This window comes from Strix uralensis, chromosome 4 (assembly GCF_047716275.1).
Source record: "Strix uralensis isolate ZFMK-TIS-50842 chromosome 4, bStrUra1, whole genome shotgun sequence".
Lineage (NCBI taxonomy): Eukaryota > Metazoa > Chordata > Aves > Strigiformes > Strigidae > Strix > Strix uralensis.
In genome coordinates, this window is record NC_133975.1 from 120040963 (window position 1) to 120051321 (window position 10359).

At 36.1% G+C, this 10359-nt stretch overlaps 1 protein-coding gene across 1 annotated transcript in view; it reads right to left on the reverse strand.

Annotated features, from left to right (window-relative positions):
• BEGAIN (brain enriched guanylate kinase associated) overlaps positions 1–10036 on the reverse strand; it is a 165643-nt gene extending 155607 nt beyond the window's left edge. Inside the window, exon 1 of the mRNA XM_074865243.1 lies at positions 9941–10036. The gene's annotated coding sequence lies outside the window, so the exon portion shown is untranslated. The remainder of the gene's footprint in view (positions 1–9940) is intronic.
• Between the last annotated feature and the right edge of the window lie 323 nt (positions 10037–10359).

Genomic DNA, 10359 nt, shown 5'->3' on the forward strand with positions numbered 1-10359 from the left:
TTGATCGATGGGGTCGATAGCCTTCATCCTTATTTTTGCTTTTAACAAAGCTTTTAGCTTCTGACCTTGCACTACTCTGTAACTCAAAGCTGTCCTCACTGGAGCTGCAGAGTTTTGAGTAACTGTTCATTGTCAAATCTCCAGAGAGTTTCCTCTCCACATCAGTTCCTACTTCTGGTACACATGCAGTGGTGGATGCACTGCATGCTCTTTCTTCAGTCACCCTGCCAACCCCCACTTGTTAGGCTGATCTTCCAGTCACAGCACCCTCTGGCTTAACAGGGGAAATGGAGCCCTTTGACAGTGACTCCATTTATTTTTGTGTCTGTATGTCAGCTGGCATCAGTGAAAGTAGCATTCCCATAAATCCTTCTCTGTCTTGTAAGACAACAGGCACAACTTTGAAAGGCATAACTGTGTGGCCACCACATTTTACCCCATATCATCCCAAATTATGCATATGTTTCATAAATAGCACATTCTCATCATTTTAATTAGCCATACTAATGAACAGAATCTATAGGACATGCAAATTTTCCAGGGTATTGAGTGCTTAGTGGATGAACATGAGCTTTCATTGATCCAAAGCAGCGTATGATATATTCCTGTCTGTTGAACTGGAAACTGAACTACCATGATGTAGATCAATTCTCACTAAGTAAAGTATGGGGTGGTTCTGTTTCAGGGCTTTTTAAAATCCGATAGTAAAGAAGGTCATGCTGTATTGTCCTAATGCTACTAGTGTTCATTATTCTATTAGAAAGCTAAGTGACAGGTCTGCTAGACCCAGAAAGTCAAAAAGAGAATGTGATTCTCACTTTCTACCTGCTTGTTCTTGTCATAATTTTCATTCTAAAATAATTTTTAAAGGTTTGAATTCAAAGGGATGTACAATATTGTAGCATTGTAAATGAGTCTGGAGTAGTAATGATGGATTCTTGTATGTGAAGCTCTTCTCATGCTTTATTGTTTTTATAGACAGGCAAGTCTGAACTGTGAAGTGCAGAATTTCTATTTTTGCTTTGTATATGCAAGAACCTGAAGGCTAGTTTAAGTGAGATTAAGGGCTATAGTCTGACTTTATAATCAGTGTGGAGGTTTGGAGTGTCCTGATGATGTGCTGCCACAGGAACTGACCAGAGAATGAACTGACTGATAAACTCAAAAGGGTTGTTTTGCATCTCCTTACTTTAGCATAAGGATGAAAGCAACCCTTTTTGTCTGGTGGGAATCAGACTCTGCTTACATCACTGTCACTGCCACCATCATGGCTTTCTGACTGATGAAATGCAGCAGGTGGAGAAAGAAAAGAGAAGCGAATCACAAACAGAAACCTGAGTGACCTCCCTTAAACACTGGGGCAGGGTGACATGAGAAGGATCCCTGGAAGGGGTTGAGGAGTATGAAAAGGTGGCAAGGAAGGGGAAAAAATTCAGTGAAGAGCACATTTAAAAGTATCATACATGGCTGGCAGATCAGTGGCAGCTTAGGGTTGAAATGTAGTTTCATGAACTTTTGAAACCGACATTATATTTAGGTCCCTCATTACAAGTCACTTTGCCCACTGCACAGAATTTATTGTCTCCACGTTGGTAATTCCAGGACTCATTTAAACCATAGTTCATAAAAGCTGCTGAAGTGTTGCAAATCTCTCAAATTAACATAGTAAGTGTATTAATTTTGCAAATAACAGGGGGACAGGAAGATCCTTTTAACACATCAGAAATCAATTGCTTTTACTGGAATTACTTTCTGACATGCTTCCATATTTTCTATGGGACTGTGCCATTCCATTGCATGTTACAAACATTATCCTGATCACAGAGACAATGTGGCTTAAAATGCATAAATCCTGTTCACACTCTGTTGTTTTAGATGAATTTATTCCTCTCTCACTTGAATGTGAATGGTAATAGTTTAAAGGGCTAGCAAATCCTTTCTATTGTCAACACAAAGATTTTCATGACCTTTTCAATGCAGTCGGGGAACAATACAGCACTACTCTTTTCCTGTAAAGCCAGGATTTAGGGCTTTTTCTGTATGTCCTAATACAGACTTCTGCAAAGTTATGGTTACTCATTGAAGCAAACAGGATTCCCCAAAGAGGCATGGTCTGTGCTAATGCATCTCAGGTCTTTTGCCTTCCAGGATCCATTAGAGCTTGGCAAAGTGTGAGTTCTGCAATTTTAATGTACTTTATTAATATGTCTGTTTCAGAAACAGAGTAAGCCTCATTGTTGAGCCAGAATCTGTAATATCTTGTACATATTTGGAGAAGAGCTTTTTTTATTCATGAGGGATTGGGCTCATTTGTGCATGAACAAAGCTGTGTTAACTACAAGCACAAATTCAGCTATCCATTGCATATGTGCAAATTTTAAGGTTTGAATCTGACAGAAGTCTGTGGTACAGCCAACAGAAATGGCTCATATAATTCTCTTCTATTGTCAGGAATGAGTCCATTTGTTCTGAGATATGTCATCTGTAGATCAGTCAAAAATAATTTAAAAAAAAATAGGAAAATTATCAGGTTGTAGGTTACAGATAAACTAGGTAAGGTATATAACACTTGTGGGTTTTTTATACTGCTTATACTGCTGCTTTTCTCTTCAGATGATTTCTGCCTAATGACTTTAGACATGTGACATAGACATATCAAATTATTCAGAAAAAATATTAAGCCACAGCTGCAAAATGACAAATAAGTCTTCTTATCTGAATGATATAGAACTTTTCACATCAATCCCTCTAAATATTGATTGGAATAGATGTTATCAAAGTTTATAGTAACAATAACTGTTCAATGGTCTGTCTTAAAGAAATTCACAAAAATATTCTCTAGAGACTACCTGAATCACAGAAACTATTTCCATTAGCCGCATGCACAAATAGAGAAGCTGAGTATTAAAACCAAATTATGCTTAAGAATCTGGATGTTTGAGACTTTGAATGTTTTTATAATGATTTGATATTAATGATTTATTTTCTATATGTTAATGACTTTTTAAAGTGTTAAAATTATTTTGCTTTATATATCTAAATCTTTTTGAAGACATTGCTGATAAAGAGAATTCTCCTCCCAGTGCAAGCAGGTATGTCCATGAATAGCAATGCATTGCTGCAGTAGTCTGGGCTGTACTCTTGGAACAAATGCCTTCAGAGAGCTCAAATTCTTCTGTTATTTCTTGCTACAAAATGCCTCTGCTAGGTGGATGTTTGCTTGATTTCCAAGTTCTTCTAAAACTGTCATACAAACATTAAATAATCTTAAGATAAAAACTTATGCATTAATTTTATCCTATTTTAAAAACGGTGGGCACAATTCTTGGGGTAATATGGTATACCTGTGCAAATCAGGTGAAAAACTGTCTGACTTAAGTGACAGACTTCACTGTAAAGATTTCCTTTGTTAGCAACTCTGCCATTACCTTGTTAGTTGACCTTTGGTGAACACCTGCGCTTTCTTCTGTAGCCACCATTAACTGTCCTTAAAAATTAGGAAAGGACTATCTTTTTCTATGCATTGGTACAGAATCTTCTATAATGAGGCCCTGATCAAAGTGACATCTGTAGGTACTATCAAGACTCACATAGTGATAATTCGTAAGTGAACCATTTGTATGGACTCAGCTGGATCCAGTTTGTAACTTTGTGCAGTGTAATGACTAAGATTTTCTATTTTAGTATTAATATAAAAATATAAACAGAGCAATACTGATCCTTTCCTGTTAAATTGTCTGCTGAATCTGAAACATTTATAACAGAATGATTTCTAAGATCACATCTTAAATGGGACTTTCATAATGATTCAGTATTTCATTTGACAAGGCTGAAGCATTGAGGGACTTGTCTAGTAAACTTGTTACATAGAAAAACACATGAACATTTTTCTAAAGGTTAGTTTAGGCTTATTTATATTCTGAGTGTCATTTTACACAGCCATTATAAGAAACCTGCATATTTTGTACAAAAATGGAGCATAACAGTTACCTGCAAACATGCCTTGATGCAATGTAATGTCTTTACAGACCACTGTCTGAAGATTTCAAATTGAAAGCTGAGTTTTGTGAGAATTAAAAAAAAAAAAAAATTAATTCCCCACTTCCTTTAAATAATATTCCTGGTTTTTAAAATTCAGGAGATTATATTTTTTGCTAATAGTATCGAGAGCAAATACAAGCTATCTTGTATTTGCTGCAGTAGGTTGTTATGACAACTGGAAGTTTCTTTGTGTAAAGATCTGGAAGATGTGATCATTTTTGGGTCAAAGCAGACAACATTCAACAGTTCTAGTACTAAAGAAGTGTGCAAAGTTTTTGTATAACAAAAATTATGCCTTTTGGTACATTAATGATAATATATTCAGCACATTATTTACATTAAAAAATTAAACAAGTTTTCCACATTTTGAGATTCATAATAAAATTTTAGGTTATTAATGAAAAAAAAGTGTAAGTCTGATTTTAAACAATATTGGGGTTTATTTTAATTCCAGTTAAGGTTGGTTCCAGAGACTTTTGTAGTCAGTGAGTAGACTCCAAGATTTTTATACTGTTCTCTGTGCTGTTCTTGCGGCAGTGAAGGGTGAGTTTTTCCACTCTAATGAAGTGTATTTCCTGTAAGAGGTTTTGTATCTAGTTCTCAGTCAGCCTTTCAGCTGCTCAGAAATACTGCCTGAGCACCGGAGCCAAACCCACCAGAGCTGGTAGGAATCGCAGTTCCTTTCAAAGTTCTCAGTTTGCTCTAGAGATGTGTAAGTCCTTCAGCATACAGCCAGCTCTCAAAATAGCTTTATCCCAACTCTTCCAGTGCCCATTCTTGTTCAGATATACTCTTCCCTCCTGCCTTTAACAAAAATTTTATGGCATCTTATCATCCAATACTCTTTGCACTTAATGCAGCTCATTTTGAAGTGTTTTATGGGACCTTTCTGTTTTACAATTAATTTTATCCCTTTAAATAATATGAATGTTTCTCTCTGGGTTTCTTTTAGCAGATGGTTTCCTTTTTTTTTTTTTCTTTTCTGTAATGGTTGCCAAATACTAATTTGCTTTTAATACAAGGTTGTTTAGCCCAGTTTCTTTAGCAAGACAGTGTTGGCTTAAAGTCTTCTGAACATTGTTTTATTTAGTTATTCTTCAGAACGTATTTCCAAATTAATGGGAATAATGTTTATTTCTAGGATGCCAGGTGTCACATAGCAAAAATTCAATTTCACTAAATATTATCGTCACCTTTTTTTTTTTTCCTTTATAGAACAAATAATTTCTAACGGACAGGACATACAGGCAGCATTGCCTCTAGTCATTATACGTCAGTAGGTTCCCCTTGAAAGTCTTGCAGTCATAAGGAAAATTCCAGCAGACTTTTGTTCTAACTCTGTAAAATCTAGTTGTCTTCAGGACCAGTAGAATGAAAGTTCAGTTCCTTTATTTTAATGAGTGACTTTTAATGGAATGAGATAAAAATCATAAAATGAGTTTTTCCATTCTCTATCAATTGTTGGTAGCTCTGTATCATGTAATGACAAACAGAAAATTGGACCAGTGCTGCCACCATTAAGTCAGTCTGGAATCTTAACAAATGATAGGTTACATTGACATGAAAAGGACATGAAAAGGTACTGTGGTGTCTCACAGACCAGAGACATTTAAGAAACTCATGCTTCTATGCATGAATCTGCATGGTGGACAGTGTCTGCATCCAACCTTGAATGTAAATCTAAACATCTAAAGGATCTAAATTCCTCTAAATTCTAATTAATCTACCTCTCCACCATGATGAGGAAAACATTTACCTGCTTACAACTACAGTGACCAAACACAATGCAACAAATTGCTGTGCCATCTTTCTTGCCAACAGTTACAAATCTGATTCATTTAATTTATAGCTCTATACTAGGCAAAGCGGTGCTAGGCCTGTGAGAAATGTTGAGCATTAGAGGAGAGATGTTTTTTAGCATAAATCCTACACCAACCTGAAAACAGAGTCACTGTTCTCTGACAAATGCTACAGCTGCAGTAAAACTAGAGCCAGCCGCTCATTTAACATGCAAGTTATATTTATAGCTTTAAAAAATGAATTAAAAATTAAGGAAAAGTGTAAGCACAAAATATTTTAATATACCAATTTAAAAATTATTTTTATGGCAGTCCAACAGAAGAAAATAGTCTTTCCATTCAACACAGGCCCTTACTGCATTCAGTATCATACTGTCAGACCGACACTGTTACTGTGCAAGCAGCCAAATTAGTGTAAGTTGTAAGCTGTTGGCTGTTCTGTCGTCTGCTCCCTAGCAGTAGAAAATTACACTGTGGACACATGTTGCTGTGTATATTTTTAAAGCTACTCAAAGAAATGTACCAAGCACTTGCAGCATTAGATGACATTTGGTTACCCTTAATTCCCAAGGGACCTTTCCCCTTTCATTCTCCCATGAAGAGGAATTTTACTCTTGATGAGAAAAGTCAGAGAAGTGAAGCTGCAGACTGTGATCTTTTTTCAAGGGTTTTAAGTGATCTCTTATTTATCCACAGTTCAGACAATGGACTGCTTTGAAGAGAGGAATACAAAATGATATGGAAGCTGATCTAGAATACAGGGAACAGATTTGTGGTCTAGTTAGGCCGAGCTTCAGAGCATATACACTATGCCATTTTCTCTGTGTTGGAACTTAACACTAAAAGCTTGTAATATCACTTGCCTGAGAGATTGTTGTCCTCATCCAAGAGACATGGAGTTTCCTAGCTAACGGAAGATAATAGCATCTGTGAATAACAATTTCTTTATCAGAGTAGTGTTTAGTGACCAACCATGGCTGCGTACCTTGACTGTGAATGAGTCCGCAAAATGCTTTCTGTCCTCTGCCAGCATCATCATTTTCTTGCTCAGTTTCTGCTTTAGCCAACTGCTCCATGAGCTCTTCTTCATGTGTTGTACCTTCTTTGTAGCTGTGCTGTAGGATGGGTAGAGCTGTAGGTCATCTGCATTACACTAGCATTTGACTGTGTGTTTCCAGTTCACTTTGTAGTCACTTGGTGAAAAGACAGCAAAATAATTGATCCTTCTGAGAATAGACAGACGAGGAGTCTTAGTTTCTTCCACTGCTCCTTGAACGTGTGTTTTTTTAGGAAAGTGTCAAATCCTTTGAGTCTATTCTTAAACCTGTCCTTCTTTGAGGTGGGTTGGCAGTGTCAAAGTGACTTTCCAGATTAGATATACCATTTTCCTCTCCCTTTTCTCTCTTCCTATTTCCCAGCCCCTATATCCTTTATTATTATTATTAATTATTATTATTATTAGGCAAAAGAGGAGGAAATGGTGTAAGAAAATTTAAGACAGTAGAGAGGAAAAGTGAGTGGAAGAATGGAATTAGTTTCTCATACAAAATCAGACTTGGAATAAAAATACACTTCCTTTTTCTTCAGGTGGAATGAAAATATTTACCACCCACTGAATTCTGCTTTATTTTTAAATTAATTATATTTTCTATACCAATTTAATTTCTTTTACTTAAATCCATTCCTAGTTTGATGCTGGATGCCACAGTCTGCAAGGCCTCGCTGTCTCTGAAGCCATATAACATCCCTCTTTGGTGTGATACCACCTGAATTAAGGCTACCCAAAGTCCATCCCAGTGATATTTCCAGGAATATTGAAGAGGTCTTTCAGTACAGCAGCATTTTTCTTGTCATCTTTTTTTACATCTGCAGGGATATGTAACTCTACTAATTAAATGTTAGAGGAAAGTTTAAAACTGGGAGGAAAGTCTTTGTCAAAAGCATAAACCACAAAGGAATAAGATGTTGCTATGATATTATCTTTTTTTCTCCCCCTGTCCAGTAAGTTTACCCAAATTAGTAAATTCTGTGTTAGTCTGAGTTGTTCGAGAGCATGTTACAAAAATTCACAGCTTTTTGTAGTGGGTCAACTCCCTGGGGCCTTTGACTTTCATAAGAGCAATTGACCTGTACTAAGTTTGTGGGGTTTCATTAGGATCATTCTTTTGGAGGATTAGGAAATCACAAATGATAAGGAAAGATGAGCCTTTTCATCTAGGCAATGCCATCTCCTTGATCATGAAGTCACCATTTCCCCTTGGAGGCCTCACAAATGCAGCCCCCTTCCTCCTCCTCACCCTCCTAGTCTGTCTCAGAAATATTTACCAATGATTGCTTCTTCTTGTTTCTGAATAGTCATAGCTGTGGAAATGATCAAAGCTTGTTAGTGGTGTCAGTACTCACTGATGTCTCCTTGAGTCTTGTGGGGATGGTACTGTAAGTTTTACTACTTACTGGCCTTGTTGTAATTATCCTGTGTTTTCCTGAGATTTTGCGAAGGGCTGTGGGATGTCAGGCCAAACATTTCCTTTATTGGCTTCTGATTTATTAGGCTGTTCAGAGCTGGACCTAGGAAGCTTAGTGTTGCTTGCAAAAGGAAGTATATATTATTGTTCACCATAACTGTAACACAGTAATTTTATTATCTCTGCTTTCATTCTTTATCTCTCCATATGTATAATCTGCCAAAGACTTTCTATTTCTATTAAACAGTAAATAAGGAAATGGTTGTTCTAGTTCCATGTTTCAATATGTCCTGGAAAAGTTTGCTTAAAAAGGCCTGCCTGCATATAAATGAGTTGGTTTGGCAGTATGCTTTTAAATTTGTTGTTATGAATAATTTGAAAATAACTGGGAGAAATAAATGGTAATTTCTTGACTTCTGTTGTCATGGGGTGTTGGGGGATGGATAACTTGAGCAGGAGGAAAATATTTATGTAGTTTTCTGTGGAAGTCAACTAAACAATTTGATTTTTTGCAGCATATCTCTCCCTACATAAAAAAAATATGATATATAATATTATTGGGAGGTGTAGGACATGTTTGTGATAAAGGTTTTCAGGATATTAAAACCAGAGCTGCAATGTCTCAGATACAACTACAATATAGTTTTGCTGAGTGCTGCAAATCTGCATGTTTACAATTAGAGTGGCATGTCATGGGAATTGGTGCTAAGCAGCTAGGACTAAATGAGAAAAAATATGTTTGTTTGCATGTGGATATGTGTGTGTTTGCACCCCAGATATAAAGGTAGCCCTGTGGGTTGTCTGTTCCTAATTCCTTTCTGCTACAGCAGTTGCTATTTAAACATGAAGCAAAATACTGCTATTTTTTTTCCTTCAACTCCCATAGTCCCACCCCATTTCATTATATTAAAGAGACATGTTCATCAGAGCTGGTTAAATATTCTTGCAGAAAGCATGTACAGTATGTGTTGTTTGTTTTGGCAAATGGCATGCATTTATGTTGTTTCTCATACAAACAATTATTTCATCTATACTCTGTTGGGTTTAACAATGATTGACTAATACTTTGTATAATTCTACAAAGTCATCCATTACAAATATTTTCTTTCGGCATCTAATACAAACCTGAGATAGGTTTAATGTGTGCATATTAGCTTTATTAATAATATTAATGCCACTATCTGACTATTTCCTTTCTTGAAGATAGAAATTATTTTATTAAATTCATACTTAATGGCCAGTAGCACATCCAGAATACATATTCCAGTTCTGATGAGATCAAATAGACACATTTCATGATGTGTATTATACAAATAAAAGATACATAACTCATTTAAAAAAAAACCTATCATGACAGTCAATGATAAATCATTCCATTAGCTTTCTAGCACTGCAGCTTTGGGAAGCTTCATCCATATAATTTGCTGTCTTGTACCTTAATGTATTAAATATTTCCTTTTTAAGACAGTAATGTCTGCCAAATGAAACAACAGAGCATGTTAATTCATGTTTAAAGCAGGCATTCTGTTGTCATATTGCAGCACCACTAATTCAATGCTGAAGATTTCTTTACTACCTGTTATACATTTTAAATGAAAAAACAAGCATGTTGTTATGAGAGAAAGCAATACTTACTTGAGAACGATTCTGCAAGCTCTGTTCTGCTAGTCCACAGACTGAAATGATGGAGCCAGATTTAGAAGTAGCTTATTAGGTGCATGCTGCTTCAACAGTTACAGCTTTTCTTTTTTTTTTTTTTTTTTTTTTTAACTGAAAGACAGGATCGTTTTCTCTTAATGAATCCAGCACAGAATGATATGCTGTCCATGTTCTAGGAGAGCATAAACTTGCAGAGCAAAGTCAAGCAATTGCAGAACAACTTACCAAGGGTCATTTGCTATCAACTTGCCAGTGCTTTTCTGTGAAGTCACAAACTTTAGCAGCATCAAGGAGGGTCATGGTATGTCACAAATGCAGGAAATTACTACTTAGTCATGTACACTTGAGATTGAAAGCGATTGAGTTAGCATTGTTTGTGAATATAAGCAGAAAAC